The sequence below is a fragment of the Notechis scutatus genome, chromosome Z (genome assembly GCF_049901735.1).
Source record: "Notechis scutatus isolate UNSWTSFEM ecotype Mainland chromosome Z, rNotScu1.2, whole genome shotgun sequence".
In the NCBI taxonomy this organism is placed as follows: domain Eukaryota; kingdom Metazoa; phylum Chordata; class Lepidosauria; order Squamata; family Elapidae; genus Notechis; species Notechis scutatus.
The window spans coordinates 2761589-2782778 of record NC_142025.1 but is presented as its reverse complement, the minus strand read 5'-3'; the positions used below and the strand labels follow the sequence as shown (position 1 = coordinate 2782778).

General features: G+C 44.6%; 1 protein-coding gene across 1 annotated transcript in view; it reads right to left on the bottom strand.

Annotated features, from left to right (window-relative positions):
- GJC2 (gap junction protein gamma 2) overlaps window positions 1–12959 on the bottom strand; it is a 45399-nt gene extending 32440 nt beyond the window's left edge. Inside the window, exon 1 of the transcript XR_015745548.1 lies at window positions 12618–12959. The gene's annotated coding sequence lies outside the window, so the exon portion shown is untranslated. The remainder of the gene's footprint in view (window positions 1–12617) is intronic.
- Between the last annotated feature and the right edge of the window lie 8231 nt (window positions 12960–21190).

The window sequence follows — 21190 nt, the reverse complement described above, 5'->3', positions numbered from 1 at the left end:
CCATCCATCCATCATCTATCCATCCATCCATCCATCATCTATCCATCCATTCATCATCTATCTATCCATCCATCCAATCATCCTCCCATCCATCCATCCATCCATCCACCCATCATCTATCATCTATCTGTCTAACCATCATCTATCGATCCTTCCATTCATCATCTATCCATCCATCCATCCTTTCATCCATCATCTATCCATCCATTTATCATCTATCCATCCATCCATCCATCATTGATCCATCCTTTCATCATCTATCCATCCATCCATCCATCCATCCATCCAATCATCTATCTATCCATACATCCCTCCTTCCATCCATCATCTATCCATCCATTCATCATTCATCTATCCATCCATCCATCCATCCAATCATCCTCCCATCCATCCATCATCTATCTATCCATCCATCCCTCCTTCCATCCATCATCTATCCATCCAATCATCCTCCCATCCATCCATCCACCCATCATCTATCATCTACCTGTCTAACCATCATCTATCCATCCATCCATCCAATCATCCTCCCATCCATCCATCCACCCATTTATCCATCCATCCAAGAAATTTATGCTGGTAGTCCTCAAATTACCACCACAATTGAGTCCAAAATTTCTATTGTTAAGCGAGACACTTAGTTATTAAGCGAGTTTGGCCACCTTTCTTGCCACTGCTGTTAAGTGAACCCCTGCATTTGTTCAGTTAGTAATCTGGTTGTTAAGAGAATCTGGCTTTGCTTGTCAGAAGGTCACAAAAGGGGATCAAGTGACATTGGGACACTGCGTGATAAATGCGAGTCAGTTGCCGAGCGTCTCAATGTGACCCTGGAGATGCTGTAATGGTCGTAAGTGTGAAAAACGGTCTTAAGCCCTATTTTTACCTGCATTGTCGCTCCTAAAAGCCACACTAGGTGAACCCAAGTCACAGACGCAGCGGAGACAGCAGCCGAGGGGCGGCAGCACAAACACACGTAGCAACGCATAAACAGGCAGCCAGAGAAGCCCCAAAATATCTTGAAAGAAACAAATGGCCAACCACACCCGCTCAAAAACACATAGGAGTTTCCAATAATACGAGGCTTATGAGTCAAATGGCCCTTAAGGGAACCTTTATCTCTCTTTTAAACTTCCTAAATGAGCCTCTGGAAGCAAACGTATCTTAAAAGAGCTGGATCCCCGAATGAGGGCGTTTATATTCTATTTTATTTTCTTCCTCTAGTATAGAAAGAAAATCCTTGTCTTATGACCCATGTCGAGCACATGGCAGTAGTCCTTGCCTTCGAACTGTTCATTTAGTGGCCGTCTGAAGTTACAACAGCAGTGGAAAAAGCAAGTTATGGCTATTTTTCGCACTTATGACTGTTGCAGCATCTCTCAGGCCAAGCGATCAAAATTCAGCCGCTTGGCCACCAACTCATATTTATGACGGTTGCAGTATAACCGGTGTGTGTGTGTGTGTGTGTGTGTGTGTGTGTGTGTGATGTGAGGCTGCTTTCGGGACAAGACAAGCAACGTCGATGGGGAAGCTGGATTCACTTAACGACCGTGTGTGACTCACTTCACAACTGCAGGGTTTGCTTAACAGCTGCGGGAAGAAAGGGGGGGCGAAACGGGGGCCCAGCTCACGGAACAAGTTGTCTCGCTTAGCGGCAGAAACGTTGGGCTCCACTGTGGTTGTAAGTCGAGGACTTGTGAGCAGGGGATTGGAGTTAACAGACACACAACGTGCATTTTGCGCAAGGGCCGTAACGGACTCGCAACCCGCAGTTGTACAGGAGTTGCAGGTCCAGAAGGCTGGATTTGTGTCACCCCATCCTGAGTTCATAGATGGCTGAAATTTTCCGTGGTCCAGAGAGACAAAAAAAAAAGAGAAAGAATACCATGTTTTTCTCGCTGACGGTAAAGTGAAGGTAACCCTGGAGGTGGGAAGCAAACGTTTGCAAACTTCTCCAAGTTTTCCAGCAGAGAAAAGGCAGGAAAAAGAGAATTTTTCTTGGGTGTGTGTGTGTGAGGTGGGGAGGAAGGGTGGGGGGTCTGCAAAAGCCTTGGGGATTATTAACTGGCCGTTTGTCCAAAAAGGCAGAAACATCGTCTGATGATGCGAGGGGGAAAAAAATATGTTTTTCTGGAGCTCAAGCTGCTCCCAGCAAAGGAAAAGATCCTGCGTCAAGAGCTCAGCCTGTCCCTGGTCCTTGCGGGCTTCCCCCCCACACACCCCCAAGTTGAGAGCCAGGAATCTTAGGCCTGGGAGGAGGGGGACGGGAGGAGGGGTTTCCTAGAGGGGTCTCTGGCACATGGGTTTTGTTGGTGCAGCACGATGCCAGAGTGCTGAGGTAGTTTGCCGGAGTTTGCTTCCTTCGGGTGTTTTTAAATAATGTTTTTTGGTTAGGGGTTTCACCGAGGAGGTAAAAAGAAACACCAACTCTTGAGGATGGAGAGAGAAAGGGAGAGAGAGGGAGGGAGGGAGGAAAGGAAGGGAGGAAGAAAAGAAGAAGAGAGAGGGAGGAAAGAAGAGATGATGTGAGAAGGAAAGGAAAGGAAAGGAAAGGAAAGGAAAGGAAAAGGGGAGGGATGGAAAGAAAGAAAGAGGAAGAAGAGGGAGGGAGGAAAGAAGAGACGATGGGAGAAGGAAAAGAAAGGAAAGGAAAAGGGGAGGGATGGAAAGAAGGAAAGAGAAGACAAAGAAGGAAAGAGGAAGAAGGGGAGGGAGGAAAGAAGAGAGGGTGGGAGGAAGGAGACAAAAAAACAGGAAAGGGAAAGGGAAGGGAAGGAGGAAGGAAGGAAGAAGGAGGGAGAACTAAGCTAGCAATGGAGGAGGGAGGGAGGAAAAAACAATAAAAGAAAAAACAGACAGGAACTTTCCTTTTCTTCTCCAGGAAAAATAAATACAATTATAAAAGTATCTCACTCCGTGATTACCTAAAAAAAAAAAAACCCCTCCCTTTTCTCTGGGCTCCACGTTTTACTTTTGTGACTCTCAAAAAGCACAAATCGTAGGTGCAATTTCACCCCGCTGCCTCCTGCAAAAAGTCTTGAAGATGTTTCCATGAATTTGAGAAGAAATACATGTGCAAAAATACATTTTTGTTTCTCTGAGTGCCTTTAGCTACAAATCAGTCAAGGCCAGTCCTCCCCGACTCCGTTTCTCACATTTGCAAGTCTGTCAATATTCAAACTTTTTTTTTCTTTTCCTTTTCGGAACGTGCCTTTGGGGTTTGTGCGCATGGTTGTGTCGTCCTTCCCCCCAAGAGACGGAATTTACTTTTTGCCTGGACTTACGACCATTCGTTTAGTGAAAACGTCCCTTGCACCGTACAAAGTTTGCCTTAGGAGACTGCTGTGAAGAGCCATAATTTCAGGTAATTCTCCACTTACAACCTTCCATTTAATGACCATTCAAACAACACTGAAAACGGGGACTTTATGACTTGCTTTTTCACACTTACGACTGATGCAGCGTCCCCCATGGCCACACGATCAGAATTCAGAGGTTTGGTAACTGACTCCTATTTCTAACGGTCCCAGTGTCCCGGCGTTAAGCGACCCCTCTTTTTCCAACCTTCTGACAAGCAGTGGGGGAGCCAGATTCACTTAACGACCATGGGACTATCTTAACGGTGGCAGAGATTCACTTAAGGACCATGTTCCCAATTGAACAACCGCACAGATTGACAACTGCGGCAAGGAAGGTTGTAAAACGGGGACAAGAACTCGCTCAACGAAGGTCTCACTTAAGCAATGGCGATCTGGGGCTCAGTTGAGGTCGTAAGTCGAGGACTACTGATATACAACACCTAGAGAAGGAACATAGCGTATTAATTTATCTAAAAACGTCAGGCCTGTTAGCGCTTCCCTAGGCGGTCTGTAGCAGGGGTCAACTTTAACCTTGGAGGACTTCAACTCCCAGAATTCCCCAGCCAGCAAAAGCTGGCTGGGGAATTCTGGGAGTTGAAGTCCTCCAGGCTTAAAGTGGCCAAGGTTGGACACTCCTGGTCTATAGTAAAACGCCAGCTTCTTCGCACATTGCCAGTAACAAATATAACACACCACCATTGTCTTCACTTTGCATGTGATGTTCCCATGCAAAGAAAGGGGGGAGGGAGAGAGGAGGGAGCTCCGAGTCAATTGACTTGTCGAATTCGTGGCCCATGACCGGGCGATGAGTGATGGAATTACCACGGGACAGCAGAACGAAGCGTCTCTTTCTTTGAAGACTTTTTTTGGTGTGGTGGTGGTGCAGGAAGGGGATTTCACACTCCATCTGTAGAGGGAAACACCCACCCTTTAATTCCCTCCTTCAGACGTGCATCTGGGCTCCACACGAAGGGGCTAAGCATTAATGGCCACCACGTCCAAGTCAGATTGGCGGGCCGTTTTTACGTTTCAGGGTGACCCTTTCTCAGGGTTGAAAACCTCCCTTCTCCTCTTCCTATGGAGCCTCAAAACTAGCCCAGGTAGACAGGTAGACGTCGACTTATGGCCCCGGATTTATGTCACTAAGCAAGACAGTTATTAAGTGAGTTTTGCCCCATTGGACCAGCCACCAGGCATGGTGGTTCAGTGGATCGCTGCAGTTGTAAAGTTAGTCACACGGTTGTCCCTATGGACTGTCGGAAGGTTGTAAAAGGGGATTACGCGACCCCCCCCCCTCCACAAGGACACTGCAACTGTCATAAATATGAATCAGTTACCAAGTGTCTGGATTTGGATCATGGGATCGCCCAAAGTCATCCAGGTGTCTTTCATGCCTAAGGCAGGACTAGAACTCACCGCCTCCTGGTGATTGGCCCAAAGTCACCCAGCTGGCTTTCGTTCCTAAGGCAGGACTAGAACTCACCGTCACCTGGTGACTGATCCAAAGTCACCCAGCTGTCTTTCATGCCTAAGGTGGGACTAGAACTCATCGCCTCCTGATGATTGGCTCAAAGTCACCAGGTTTTTCTGTCTAAGGCTGGACTAGAACTCTCCATCTCTTGATTTCTAGCTTGATGCCTTAACCACTAGATCAAACTGTCTGTCTCTTTTCCTTCTGCTGTCATTTCAGTTACGTTTTTCTCACTATTAACCACCCATCCTGGATCATTTTTTTGAAAGGCCCAGCAGGATAACGAGAATATTAAAATAAGGAACAAATTGGACTTATGATTGCCTCGCTGGTCCCCCAAATTGAACCTCTGGGGCCGCTTCCCCGCTCCAGATGTGGAACCAGGATGCATCTGCTGCATTTTAAAGCTGAACACGGAATAATAGAATAAAATAGAACAGAAGGAAAAAACTCTGCGTTGGCACCCAGGCCATCTGTGGGGGGAGGCAGACACCTGTCCGTCTGCTTCAAAGTTTTTGTGGTGACGTACCAACAAAAGAAGCTAGAATTCTGGGTCACTGGAAAAAGTCGAGGGGTTAACTCTGCTTTCCTGCAGAAAGGAAATAACATCCGTGCTATTGTTCTGCGTGGGAAGACAGCGCTTGTCAAGATCCCCAGAAAATCCCTTCTCTCTTCTTTTTTTGGCAATTGTCCCCACTGGGAAAAATTTGCTTGCGTTGCTCCATCATTTCATCTACAGTGGATGGATCTTCTTCACCCAAAGACATGGAGTCTGGTCTAAGAATCCGTCTTCCTCCAGAGCTGGCAGGAGTCACCAACAGATTCGAAGTAAGCTGAATGAAGGCTGAATAGTCAAGACTTTGTTGATGATCCAAGCTCTGTCAAGGATCTTGGAATACTCACCTCTAATGATCTAAGTGCTAGAGCCCACTGTAATTACATAGCCAAAAAGGCATTAAGAGTTGTTAACCTAATCCTACGTAGCTTTTTCTCTGGTAATATCACACTAATAACTAGAGCATAAAAAACATTTGCTAGATCAATACTCGAATACAGCTCATCAGTCTGGAACCCGCATTACGTATCTGATATTAACACAGTTGAGAAAGTCCAGAAATATTTCACAAGAAGAGTTCTCCACTCCTCTACTCGTTGCAGAATACCTTATGCCACCAGACTTGAAACTCTAGACCTAGAAAACCTTCAATTACGCCGTCTTCGGTCTGATTTAAGCATGGTATATAAAATCATACATTTCAATGTCCTACCTGTCAATGAATACTTCAGCTTCAACCATAACAACACAAGAGCAAACAATAGATACAAACTCAAGGTTAATCGCACGAAACTTGATTGCGGGAAATATGACTTCAGCAACAGAGTGGTCAATGTCTGGAATCCTCTACCCGACTCTGTAGTTTCTTCCCCAAACCCCAAAAACTTTAACCTTTGACTTTCTACTATTGACCTCACCCCTTTCCTAAGAGGTCTGTAGGGGGCGTGCATAAGCGCACCAATGTGCCTACCGTCCCTGTCCTATTGTTTCTTTTATATATTTTTTATATGTATCCATGTATTCATAACTATGTTTTTATTTATACCTATTATCTTGTAAGCAATTGACAAAAATAAATAAATAAATGAAGCAGATTGGGTAAAAATAATTGAATTACCTGGAGTAATACAAAGGTGAGGAGGAGGAGGAGGAGGAGGAGGAGGAGGAGGAGGAAGAGGAGGAGGAGGAGGAGGAGGAGGAGGAGGAGGAGGAGGAGGAGGAGGAAAGATTGTGGGGCCCTGGGGGCTTTCTGAGCTGGGGGTTTTCTTGTAGACATTTCAGGACCCAGCTAGGGAACATCATCAGTGCTGGAAGGGAGGGAGGTTTGTGGAGAGGAGGGGAGGGGAGGGGAGGAGGACGACTGTGGGGTTCTTGGTGGTCTCTGAGCTTTCTTGCAGATGTTTCATGACCCAACTAGGGAACACCATCAGTGGTAGAAAGGAATGGGACGTAGAGAGGAGGAGGTAGACGGGAAGAAGGAAGAATGGAAGGAAGGAAGGAAGGAGGGGGGGAAAGGAAGGAGGGAGAAAAGAGGAGAAGATGAGGAGGAAGAAGAACCCTCAGAAACATTCAAAATGGGAGAGCCACGGAAAGTTATTTATTTATAGCTTGCCATTGTTTTTATAAATAACTCAAGGCGGTGAACTTTTCGAACACGCCTTTTCCTCCCCTATACAACCCTGTGAGGTGGGCTGGGTTGAGAAAGGAGAAACGGCCCAAGGTCGCCCAGCTGGCTTTCGTGCCTAAGGCAAGGCTAGAACTCACCGTCTCCTGGTTTCTAACCTTGCGTCTTAACCATCAAGGCCATCAGTCTGAACTTTTGCGAGAATAGCACGGTCCCTTCCTCCCTGGCCTGCCATAAGCTTTGGGCAGAAGAGACAGGAAAAAAACAAGGCCAGAAGAGGGACGAAAAGAGAAAAACTGAAACTGTTTTAAAACTGAAAAATCGCTAGGAAAAATGGGAGCTTAGAAAGAGGATGGCGGGGAACTTGACTGTGGCCCCTCCCTTCCGCCCAGTCTCCCATACAGACAGTCCTTGACTTATGACCACAACTGAGCACAAAATTTTCGTGGCGAAGCAAGACAACTGTTAGGGGTTTTTTTTTTTTCCCCATTATGTGACTTTTCTTGCTATAGGTAGCGAAGTATATCGCTGCAGTCGTTAAATTAGTCACACGGTTGTTAAGTGAATCTTGACTTTGCTTGTCAGAAGGTTGCAAAAGGGATTCACGTGACTCTGGGACTCTGCAACTGTCCTAAATATGAATCATTTAACAACCATCGGAATTTTGATCACTTGACTGTGGCGGCGCTAAAATGGTTACAAGTGTGAAAATGGTCGTGCCATTTTTTTCCAGTGCTATTGCAACTTTGAACAGTCACTAAATGAACTGTTGTAAGCCGAGGACTGGGATCACCTTATAGTGCTCCGTCCAAGTGCTACAATCACTCAATTCAGCCAAATAAACCAACAGAATTGGGGAACAAAGAACCATCTGGAACAAATACACTAAATGAGAATGTAAACATCTCTATCCAGATTTTTGCCAGCTTTCACCAGTTAAGAAAATATTCCAAGTTTTTAAAACAATGCTGAAAGGGATTGCCATTGTCTTCCCAGTCTAACATCCCATCCTGTGATCTCCCAGTGGTCTCCCCTCCCAATACTGCTCATCCAAGTTGGGCTGGGAGTCACTTTTTCGATTTTCGAAATATGGCCGAGAAAGACAGAAAGAAAGAATATCAAAAGAGGTGATGAAAGAATTGAGAGAACAGATTCTTTTAAAACAGAGGCCTCCAAACTTGTCAACTTTTAAGACTTCTGGACTTCAACTCCCAGAATTCCCCAGCCAGCATAGGAATGAAGAAGTCCACAAGTCTTAAAAGTTGCCAAGTTTGGAAACCACTGTTTTAACTTTTCACAAAAAAGGAGAGCGCCGCCACCTTGTGGTGCCTGAAAGAAATACAGGTAGTCTTCGACTTACGACCACAATTGAGCCCAAAATTTATGTTGCTAAAGCGAAACATCTGTTAAGTGAGCTTTGCCCCATTTTACAACCTTTTTTGTCACTGTTGTTAAGTGAATCACTGAAATTGTTAAGTTAGGAGCACAGTTGTTAAGTGAATCTGGCTTCCCCATTGACCCTGCTTGTCAGATGCTGCAAACCGTCATGAATATGAGTCAGTTACCAAGCATCTGAATTTTGATCATGTAGACCACTGGGATGCTGCAATGGTCGTAAGTGTGAAAAAACAGTCATAAGTCACTTTTTTCAGTGTTGTAATTTCGAACAGTCATTAAACGAAATGTTGTAAGTCCATGTTTATAGCAGGTGTTTATTGCCAGCGTCACAATTTTGCCCAAATTCTTGTCCTTGATTTCTGATCACAATTGAGCCTGGAATTTTTGGTCGTAAGTTATTGGAGTTGTAATTCGAGGTACCACGTAACCGGATTCATTTTATAACCGCTTTTATGACGGTCGTTAAGTGAGTCACAGTAGTCATTAAGCAAATCACACGGTCCTAAGTCCGAATCCAGCTTATTTAATGGGCATTTTCTTTGCTGGAAAAGATAATTCTGACCATCTGGAAGCTTCAACTGTTCGTAAATGCGATCATAGGACCACAGAAGTTTTAAATATGAGGACAGGTCACAAGTAACTTTTTAAAAATTCCATCATCACTTAATGGTTGTTTAACTTTTTTAAAATTCCATCATCACTTAATGGTTGTTAAATCGAGGATTACCTATTTTAAGAAAAACTCCAGGAATTTAGTCACATCAAAATTTCATGGCAAAATTCCACTAGGAACACAAATTCAGTTTTGGATGGAGGATTCTGGGAGTTGAAGTCCAACCATCTTAAAGCATGCAGACTGAGGAATTCTGGGAGTTGAAGTCTAACCATCTTAAAGCATGTAGACTGAGGAATTCTGGGAGTTGAAGTCTAACCATCTTAAAGCATGTAGACTGAGGAATTCTGGGAGTTGAAGTCCAACCATCTTAAAGCATGCAGACTGAGAAATTCTGGGAATTGAAGTCCAACCATCTTAAAGCATGCAGACTGAGGAATTCTGGGTTGAAGTCCAACCATCTTAAAGCATGCAGATTGAGGAATTCTGGGAGTTGAAGTCCAACCATCTTAAAGCATGCAGACTGAGGAATTCTGGGAGTTGAAGTCCAACCATCTTAAAGCATGCAGACTGGGGAATTCTGGGAGTTGAAGTCCAACCATCTTAAAGCATGCAGACTGAGGAATTCTGGGAGTTGGACCAAAACTCTTAAAGCTGCCCAAGCTGAGAAACATTATAGAAAGCTAATCTTAAACCTAGGAAACTTGAGCCTCAATAATGAATTTATTTACTATCTATTTATTAAAAAGATTTATAAGGTGATTCTAGGTAGCACACAACTGAAAAAAATACAATTAAAAAAAATATATACCTCTGAAACCACATACAGCTAATTTTCAACTTACGACCACAATTGAGTCCAACATTTCTGTCGCTAAGTAAGACCCTTGTTAAGTGAACTTGACCACGTTTTGTGACCTTTCTTGGCACCGTTGTTAAGTGAATCACTGCAAGAGTTAAGTTAGTCACACGGTTGTTAAGTGAATCCGGCTTTCCCCATGGACTTTCCTTGTCAGAAGGTTGCAAAAGGACTCTGGGACACTGTGACCGTCATAACTTTGAGTCAGGTGCCAAGCCCAAATTTTGATCACATGATCAAATACCGTAATGGTCCAAAGTGTGAAAAATGATCATGTCACTTTTTTCATGCCAAACAGTCACAAAACAAATGGTTATAAGTCAAGGACTACTCAAATACCAGTCAGAGTTCTTAAGTGAACAACAATGTTGTAAAGTGAATCCAGCTTCCCAATTCAGCCAGTATGGAAGGTCACAAATGGTGATCGTGGAATCCAGGGACACTGCAAACTTTGTAAATACATGCCAGTTGTCAAGAGCCTGAATTTAGATCATGTAATTGTGGGGTCCTGCGATGGTTGTAAGTATAAGGACTGGTTGTACGCTGTTTTCTCAGGGCCTTTGCAACTTTGAATGGCCACTAAATGGATGGTTATGAGTTAAGGACCACCTGTACGTAACAATTTGCAACTCTCCAGATAACTACTCCATCTCCAAAATGTGCTAAATGCTGTACACAAAGAATCGATTTTCAATCAATTAATCACCTCAAACAAGCAATAATAGGAAAAAGCTCACTGCCTGGTAGCACTGATGTTGCTACCTAGTTTGGTCATGAAATGTCTGCAAGAAAACAACCAACCTTCAGACAGCACCAACGACCCCACAATAATTATCCTCCTCCTGTCCTCCTCCCTGAAAAACCCCCTTCCCTTCTAGCATTGATGATGTTGCCTAGTTGGGTCATGAAATGTCTGCAAGAAAATCGCCAAGGTCAGAGAGAACCAGGCCCTTCCAGTCCTTCCTCCTCCTCCTCTCCATTCCCTTCTAGCACTGATAGAGTTCCTTAATTGGGTCATGAAATGTCTGCGAGGAAACAACAGAGCATCAGCAAGGACATCCCCAAATAATCCCCCTCCTCCCTTCCTCCTCGTCTTCTTCCTTCTCCTCCTCCCTTCTAGCACTGATGATGTTACCTAGTGGGGCCATGAAACGTCTGCAAGAAAACCACCAAGCTCAGAGAACACCAAGGGCCCGCTGAACCACCTTTACTCTCTACAAAAGTTTGTTTATCTCTCATTCCTTTATTTGCACACTTAACACACTTAAAAGTTAGCATGAATTTAAAAACAAGATCTATTGAAAAAAACAAAACACCACCAGTTTTTTTTTTGTTTAAATGCCCCAAAGATGAATATAAACACCCATCTTTTATTCTTAATCAGCAGATGCATCCTTACATTACATTATAATTACAGTTCTTGCACTGCTGCACTAATGCATAATTACATCACAATTTATCATTTGTATTTTAACATATATTTATAATAAAAAAATAATTAAAATTATTATATTGCATTTGCTTAAATAGGAAGAAGCATCTATCTTTCACCTTTAATTGGCCCACAGGTGCAAGATTTACAAATATTTAGATTTATCATTTATAATTTTTTGCTTATATTTATTATAAAAATAATTTATAATTATCATAGAATAGTACAGTAATTACATTACATTAGAAAAAAATGCTCCAGATAGGAAGAAACCTCAATCTTTTACCCTTCATTGGTACACACATTATTTATAATTTATATTTTTGCTTATAATATTTATAATAAAAATAATTGAAGATTATCATATGCAAACACTTGCTAAAATGCTTCAGATTGGAAGTAATTTTGATCTTTTAATTGGCATACAACTTATTTAAAACTTATTTATGTTTTTTGCTTATAAATATTTGTATTAAAAATAACTGATATTTATCACTTGCAAGTATAATAATTACATGGTGTTTGCTAAAATGCCCCTAAGAGAAAAAGTAACTTCTATCTTCATTATTATCTTCATCACATTATTTTTGGTTTATATTGTTTACAAAATTTATAATAAAAATAATTGATAATTGTCATACACAACTACAATAATTATACTGCATTGGCTAAAATGCCCCAGGTCAGTAGAAACTCTGAACTTTTTCAAACCTTAATTGGCATATTTTAAGGCTCATAAGATTTATAACACAAATACTTTATCATACACAAATCAAAACTTCTTATGACTTTATAATTGCATCCTGAATTGGCTATCTGACAAACTCAGCCACTGAAAACTAACTAAGTTCCATACTCTTACACACACACACACACACACACACACACACACACACTACACACCTACAAATAACAAAAGTTCACCGATTTGTGAGAAAACTCAGAGCTTCCAGCCAAAAGGGGTTAAAAATAGTGTGCAGAAAGTACCAAATTAGGACTGAAAACTAAATACAAACCTCAAAAATACCACTAACGCTGGCCTAGAAACATAACGGGTCCCTGAGAAAAAAATAAAAGAAATTTGCAAACCCATTTTCTATATTTTTGCACGCTTCCTCCAAGGAACTATTTTTTTAAAAAAAAAGTTATGTTCAAGAATCCAACATACGAACAAAAGGAGGTTTTTGCAAGACGTCTACGCAACTTGCAAAACGTTGGCTCAGGGGGAATTTACAAGCGGTTGCAAAACTGCCAAAAAGAGGAGAAAAGGACAGAAGAAGGAGGGAAGGAAGGAAAAAACGGACATACTAGGAATTCTTCGGAGATCTGGAAAAGTTTTCCATCTCCTCCACTCTGCATCTCTGCAGCGTCTTCTTTGTAGCTATTTCTCCATTTTTTCCTTCCTGCTTTCCTGTCGTCTGCTGGGTCCTTCCTTCCACTCCCGCCGAGGATCTGGAGATTTTGCACCCGAAATGAGACTGTTTTCCAAGGAAGGGGGATGGGTGGGTGAGATTGGGGCCCCCACTTCCAAAAACAGGGGGGACAGAGAAAGGCAAGGGATGCATCACCTCGTCTGGACAGCTGCCACCACCGAGAGGGCCTTGGCTTCCTCCCTGCAACAGGGGACCTTCGACTGCAAGGCTCCCAGCAAAGCAGGGGTTTTCAAGCTGGACAACTCCGGGTGGACATCAAGTCCCAGAATTCCCCAGGCAGCAGAAGTGGACTTCAAGGTCCAGAAATCAACAGGAGGAAGGAGTGGACTTCAAGTCCCAGAATTCCCCAGAAGAAAGGAATGGACTTCAAGTCCCAGAATTCCTCAGGAGGAAGGAGTGGAGTTCAAGTCCCAGAATTCCCCTGGAGGAAGGAGTGGATTTCAAGTCCCAGAATTCCCCAGGCAGCAGAAGTGGACTTCAAGGTCCAGAAATCAACAGGAGGAAGGAGTGGACTTCAAGTCCCAGAATTCCTCAGAAGAAAGGAATGGACTTCAAGTCCCAGAATTCCCCAGAAGAAAGGAATGGACTTCAAGTCCCAGAATTCCTCAGGAGGAAGGAGTGGACTTCAAGTCCCAGAATTCCCCAGAAGAAAGGAATGGACTTCAAGTCCCAGAATTCCCCAGAAGAAAGGAATGGAGTTCAAGGTCCAGAAATCAACAGGAGGAAGGAGTGGACTTCAAGTCCCAGAATTCCCCAGAAGAAAGGAATGGACTTCAAGTCCCAGAATTCCTCAGGAGGAAGGAATGGAGTTCAAGTCCCAGAATTCCCCAGAAGAAAGGAATGGACTTCAAGTCCCAGAATTCCCCTGGAGGAAGGAGTGGATTTCAAGTCCCAAAATTCCCAGGCAGCAGAAATGGACTTCAAGGTCCAGAAATCAACAGGAGGAAGGAGTGGACTTCAAGTCCCAGAATTCCCCAGGAGGAAGGAATGGACTTCAAGTCCCAGAATTCCCCAGAAGAAAGGAATGGACTTCAAGGTCCAGAAATCACTAGGAGAAAGGAGTGGACTTCAAGTCCCAGAATTCCCCAGAAGAAAGGAATGGACTTCAAATCCCAGAATTCCCCAGAAGAAAGGAATGGAGTTCAAGTCCCAGAATTCCCCTGGAGGAAGGAGTGGACCAAGTCCCAGAATTCCCCAGGAGGAAGGAGTGGACTTCAAATCCCAGAATTCCCCAGAAGAAAGGAATGGAGTTCAAGTCCCAGAATTCCCTGGAGGAAGGAGTGGATTTCAAGTCCCAGAATTCCCAGGCAGCAGAAGTGGACTTCAAGGTCCAGAAATCACTAGGAGGAAGGAGTGGACTTCAAATCCCAGAATTCCCCAGAAGAAAGGAATGGAGTTCAAGTCCCAGAATTCCCCTGGAGGAAGGAGTGGATTTCAAGTCCCAGAATTCCCCTGGAGGAAGGAATGGACTTCAAGGTCCAGAAATCACTAGGAGGAAAGAGTGGACTTCAAGTCCCAGAATTCCCCAGGTAGCAGAAGTGGACTTCAAGGTCCAGAAATCACTAGGAGGAAGGAGTGGATTTCAAGTCCCAGAATTCCACAGAAGAAAGGAATGGACTTCAAATCCCAGAATTCCCCAGAAGAAAGGAATGGACTTCAAGTCCCAGAATTCCTCAGGAGGAAGGAGTGGATTTCAAGTCCCAGAATTCCCCTGGAGGAAGGAGTGGATTTCCAGTCCCAGAATTCCCCTGGAGGAAGGAGTGGATTTCCAGTCCCAGAATTCCCCTGGAGGAAGGAGTGGATTTCCAGTCCCAGAATTCCCCTGGAGGAAGGAGTGGATTTCCAGTCCCAGAATTCCCTGGAGGAAGGAGTGGATTTCCAGTCCCAGAATTCCCCTGGAGGAAGGGTGGATTTCAAGTCCCAGAATTCCCCTGGAGGAAGGAGTGGATTTCCAGTCCCAGAATTCCCCTGGAGGAAGGAGTGGATTTCCAGTCCCAGAATTCCCCTGGAGGAAGGAGTGGATTTCCAGTCCCAGAATTCCCCTGGAGGAAGGAGTGGATTTCAAGTCCCAGAATTCCCCAGGCAGCAAAAGTGGACTTCAAGGTCCAGAAATCACTAGGAGGAAGGAGTGGACTTCAAGTCCCAGAATTCCCCAGAAGAAAGGAATGGACTTCAAATCCCAGAATTCCCCAGAAGAAAGGAATGGACTTCAAGTGCCAGAATTCCCCTGGAGGAAGGAGTGGATTTCAAGTCCCAGAATTCCCAGGCAGCAGAAGTGGATTTCAAGGTCCAGAAATCACTAGGAGGAAGGAGTGGACTTCAAATCCCAGAATTCCCCAGAAGAAAGGAATGGAGTTCAAGTCCCAGAATTCCCCTGGAGGAAGGAGTGGACCAAGTCCCAGAATTCCCCAGGAGGAAGGAGTGGACTTCAAATCCCAGAATTCCCCAGAAGAAAGGAATGGAGTTCAAGTCCCAGAATTCCCCTGGAGGAAGGAGTGGATTTCAAGTCCCAGAATTCCCCTGGAGGAAGGAGTGGATTTCCAGTCCCAGAATTCCCTGGAGGAAGGAGTGGATTTCAAGTCCCAGAATTCCCCAGGCAGCAGAAGTGGACTTCAAGGTCCAGAAATCATTAGGAGGAAGGAGTGGACTTCAAGTCCCAGAATTCCCCAGAAGAAAGGAATGGACTTCAAATCCCAGAATTCCCCAGAAGAAAGGAATGGACTTCAAGTGCCAGAATTCCCCTGGAGGAAGGAGTGGATTTCAAGTCCCAGAATTCCCCAGGCAGCAGAAGTGGATTTCAAGGTCCAGAAATCACTAGGAGGAAGGAGTGGATTTCAAGTCCCAGAATTCCCCAGAAGAAAGGAATGGACTTCAAATCCCAGAATTCCCCAGAAGAAAGGAATGGACTTCAAGTCCCAGAATTCCCCTGGAGGAAGGAGTGGATTTCAAGGTCCAGAATTCCCCTGGAGGAAGGAATGGACTTCAAGTCCCAGAATTCCCCTGGAGGAAGGAGTGGATTTCAAGTCCCAGAATTCCTTGGCAACATGCGTCAGCTTTAACTCCTACAATCCCTCAGCCAACATGCAGGGACTTCAAGTTCCAGGACCCTCCGGGCAGTAGGAATGGACATCAACTCCCAGAATCCTCCAGCCAACATTTCCAGGCTCCAACTCCCAGAATCCCCCAGCATCATATGTGGGATCCAATAACCAGAATTCCCCAATCAGTAAACTTCAACTACCTGTGCTAGCTGGAAAATTCTTGGAGTTTTTTTTACTTATTACTCAAAATTAAGTAGATTTATATGCCTACTCAATTCACACACACAGTTGCAGCCCAAGCATGCTGCCTGGGGATTCTGGGAATTGGGACTCTACGCAAGCTGGGAATTTTGGGAATTGAAGTTCATACATCTTCAATATCCAAGTTTGAAAAACACTGCTGTAAAATGTGAGTTTTTAGCCAGAAGGGATTTTAGGCATGAGCCCTGCCACGCCTCCCTATAAGAAGACATAAATCCGTCATTTTGGAAGGGGGAGTACTACAATTCCCATCACCCGGCTGCTTCAAAACCTACATGCTTTCTTTCTGCATCCCTATTCAACTCAGAGTTAACAAAAGCGCACTTCAGAAGCATATAGCAACGCTCCAGAAAAGGACTTCAAATTATATTATTATAATTACAGATGTTCTTCAACTTACAACTACAATTAAGCCTAAATATTGGAGCTTGGCCAATTACAGTCATAAATCATGACAGTTGTAAATCAGGGCAGGCATCAAACACTAGAAAGATTCATCTGGCTGAAAAATACTTTCCTTTGCAACAGGAGAGACCTGCCGAATTAAGCCATTATTAGCAAAAGCAGAAAAACAGAAAAACAGAGTTGAAAGGAACCTCGGAGGTCATCTAGTCCAACCCCCTGCTCAAGGAACAGACCTTATTCAATTCCAGACAAACAGCTGTGCAAGTCTCTTCTAGAAAACCTCGAGGAGCTTTGGGTGTTCTGACATTGGAGGATTTTAAGAAGAGGTTAGACAACGCTTTGTGTGAAATGGAACAGGGTTTCCTGCCCGTGCAGTGGGTTGGACTGGATGACCTCTAAGGTTCCTTCCAACTCTGTTATTTGGAGGAGGAGGAGGAGGAGGAGGAGGAGGAGGAAAGAAGGAGAAGGAGGAAAGAAGGAAGGAGAAGGAAGGAGGGAGGGAGGAGGGAGGAAAGAAGGAAGAGGAAAGAAGGAGGAAGGAGAAGAAGAAGGAGGGAGGGAGGAAGGAAAAGGAGGAAGGAGAAGAAAGAGGAGGAAGGAGGAGGAAGAAGGAAGGAAGAAAGAGAAGAGGAAGAGAAGGAGGAGGAGATTGGACATTCATTTGTCTGAAATGGGACAAGGTTTCCCGCTCAAACGGTGGGTTGGACTGGATGACCTCCAAGGTCCCTTCCAACTCTCTTATTCTATTCCACTCCACCCACTGCAGCGTTCCATACCTTTCGCAGACAGGAAAAAAAAATTAGGTGGTTCCCACGTGTGTGTGTGTGTGTTGCTCGTCCCTTTTGTTTCCCCCCGTGACACAAATGGGGGGCTTGTGCAGCAGCAGCAGCAGCACTCGAACCGGCGGCTTCACCCCGACACGAAGAGAAAGGCAGGAAGAGGAGCGATTCATGGTCATTTGAACGCTCCCCTCGTGGCCTCGCACCGCCAGGCACCACGGAGCATCGGCTCCCATCCTCTCGACAAAGGGCTCCATTGTTGTATCCCAAGGACAATGTCGGGCAGTCGGAACCGCGCTCCGCATTTCGGGGTTCGACCTGGAGGGTCACTTCCCTCCCCCCATTAAGAGACAGGGGTGTCCCCCTGTGGGAAATCTGACCCCAAGCACAGGGATCGAATTCACAGCCGGGCGTTTTGAAAAGATGTAGGTTGGGTGCAGTGGACTCACAACTTCTGCACACAATTGCAGATTGTGTGTCTGTTACGCCCTTTCCGGAACTAGCAATTCCTGCTTACAGTCTCCAGAGCCAAGTCACCTCCAGCTTCGACAATAGTCGGTCCTCGACTTATGGCCACCAGTAAGCCAAAAAAACGATGTTGTTGAGCGAAACATTTGTTCAGTGAATTCTGCCCCGTTTTACAACGTTTCTTGCTGCCGTTGTTAAGTGAATCCCTGCAGTTGTTAAGTTAGTCACATCCCCATTGATTCGGCTAGTCAGCGGGTCCCAAAAGGGGATTGCTTGCCGCCCCCCCCAGGGACACTGCGACCGTCATAAATAGGAGTCAGTTGCCAAGGGTCTGAATTTTGGTCACGTGACCGTGGGAACACTGCAACAGTTGTAAGTCCCGTTGCTCAGTGCTGTTTTAACTTTGAATGGTCACTAAATAAACTGCTGTAAGTTGGGTACAGATTGCAAAGGCAATTTCTAGGGGGATACCACTGGTCCTTGACTTACGACCACAATTGGAACCGGAATTTCCGCAGAGACAAAAGAGATAAGAGTTCCAGACCCTCCTCTGTGGTCTCAGTTGAACCCCTGCTCGAAAGGCAGGACTCGATTTACGACAGTTCGTTTAGTGACCATTCAAAGTTACAACACTGAAAAAAAGTGACTTACGACCATTTTTCACACTTACGACCACTGAAGCATTCCCCACGGTCACGTGATCAAAAAGCAGACGCTGGGCCACTGGCTCGTATTTACGACGGTCGCGGTGTCCTACAGTCACGTGAGATCCCCCTTTGCGACCTTCTGACAGGCAAAGTCAATGGGGGGAAGCCAGATTCACTTAAGGACTGCGAGGATCCGTTTAATAACTGTGGCACAAAAGATCACACCACGCGGCAAAAACGCAACATCTGTCTCATTTAGCAATAGAAACATTGGGCTCCATTGTAGTCGTAAGTCGAGGACTTCGTGTATTCCGCCTGGGACAGGAGGCATCGTTCCAATATTAAGAACAGCCAGCAGCATTAAAATCTGGATTTGGGGCCCAATTCTCGTTCTCACAACATTCCTAAGCGACAACACAGATTGCGACTGCGCACAAAAGCCGCCGAGATAAGCCAGAATCCCAAGCCCCCCAGATGTGGCCCTCCCTGGGGTACAGAGGCTCCAGCTGCTGCCACACACACACACACACACACACACGGTTCTTCCCTGGGGGAATCTGCCATTCCACCTTTTCTCTTTTGCGACAGATTTTTTTTTGTACATTTCTACACAGAAAGAAAGAAAACACACAGAAAAGAGACCCACAAAAAAGACACAGGTTTTTCTTAAAGCGGGTTTCTCAACCTTGCTTACTTTCAGATGACTAGACTTCAACTCCCAGAATTCCCCAGCTGGCAGAAATCAAGTCCCCTTATGGGTAGTCCTCGACTTATGACCGATTGTTTAGCGACTGCTTCAAGTTATGACAGATACCCGAAAGCTACTTACAATTATTTCAATGTATGCTGTTGTGTATATAGGTAAATAACAATAAAGGTTATCTTATATTATCCAGATCTGGATGAACGCACACACAAAAACATACACACGTGCCTTTCGGAGCACTGGGACAGTGGCTCAATTTCATGGCAGGTTATAGTATTCTTTTACAATTTTTTTTGCCAATTTCCAGCCTTTTCTTGGCAAAAAACGCCCGTAGGAATACACTGATTCACTTAACGACCGCTGCTAAAATAGTCCAGTCATGTCGGCGCCTTGACTCGTGATTTATGATGGATATTCTGGGCTCCAATACGGTTGTAAGTTGAGAATTACTTGGGAACACAGGGGAAACATTATTTTACTAGTGCATGAAAGTCTCAACTTACACCTGTTCAAAGTTATAACCACATTGAAAAAAGTGACTTATAACCACATTGAAAAAAGTGACTTATGGTCGTTTTTCACACTTATGGCCGTTGCAGCATCCTCACGATCACGTGATCAAAATTCAGATGCTTGGCAACTGGCATGTACTTATGACTGTTGCAGCATCGCAAGGTCACATGATCCCCTTTTGCAACCCTCTGCCAAGTCAATGGGGGAAAGCCAGGTTCACTTAACAACCATGTGACTAACAGTGATTCACTTAGCAATTGTGGCAAGAAAGACAGTAAAATGGGGCAAAACTCACTTAACAAATGTCTCAATTAGCAACATAAATGATGGGCCCCATCGTGGTCATAAATCGAGTAATAAAGTAAGTAAGTAAGAGCAAAACTTGAAAAAGCAACCATGGAAAACAAATTCCTCAAGAGTCGTCATGTGCTGCCCCCTGCTGGAAACAGGGTGTAACTTTAGCACAGGTAGCTTATCTCAATTATTCTTAAACTAAATGTAACCTTTATTATTCCTTTATTAAGCCTTATTCCTTTGGTGGGCGTTCCTTTGGTGGGTGTTCAATATTACAATGGCACTGAAAAAAGTGACTTATGACCGTTTCTCACACTTACGACCATTGCATCATCCCTGCGGTCATGTGATCAAAATTCAGATGCTCGGCAACTAACTCATATTTATGACGGTCGCAGTGTCGCGGGGTCACGTGACTCCCCTTTTGTGACCTTCTGACCAGCCAAGTCAACGGGGAAGACGGGTTCGCTTAACAACCATGTGGCTAACTTGACAACTGCAGTGATTCACTTAACGATGGTACGAAAAGTCATAAAATGGGGCAAAACTCATTTAACAGCATAAATGCTTAGCAATGGAAAATTTGGAAGTTGTGGTCATAACTCGAGGACTACCTGCAGTGAATTCTTCACCATTACCCCCTGACAGGTTCTTGGTGTGAGCCGAGTGCGAGAGAAGATGCGGGAGCAGATTGGCAGCCTTCCAACAATTCCAAATAGGTCAGCCACTTACCTGGGCCAGGCTAGGATTTTTAGAAATGGGTCAAACCAGGCATCCAGGATTGCAGTTTTTTTTTTTCCAGATCCTGGAGAAAAAAATTTAAAAAATGGCCAATCAAATAATTTTTTCTATGAAAGGGGGGTGGACTGGATGACCTCAAGGATCATTCTTCCAGATGTAGGATTTAGCTTCTGCATCAATCCAATTGCCATCTCCGCCTAGGTCATTTTATGACACAATAAATATGTACATCCAAAGCTGGGGTCGGCAACCTTTTGGACCTCAGGGACCACCAAACCCATAATTTTAAATCCCACGGACCAGAGACCCTGGGAAAATCCCCAAAAAAGTCTGCAGGAAAATTCCCCACCGATCGATCGTTCTTTATTTGGGATCGCAGGATACTGTCTCCATCTTGGGGGATTGGGAGAGACTTTAGGTTTCATGCAAGGAAAGCAGCAGAAGTCTTTCTTTCTCTCCCCCAAACTCCGCCAGAAATGAGTCTTTGCCGGCGCAGCCTCTTGGAGCAGGAGGCCTTGCAGGGTCCCAAAGACTCATTTCTGGCGGAGTTTGGGGGAGAGAAAGAAAGACTTCTGCTGCTTTCCTTGCATGCA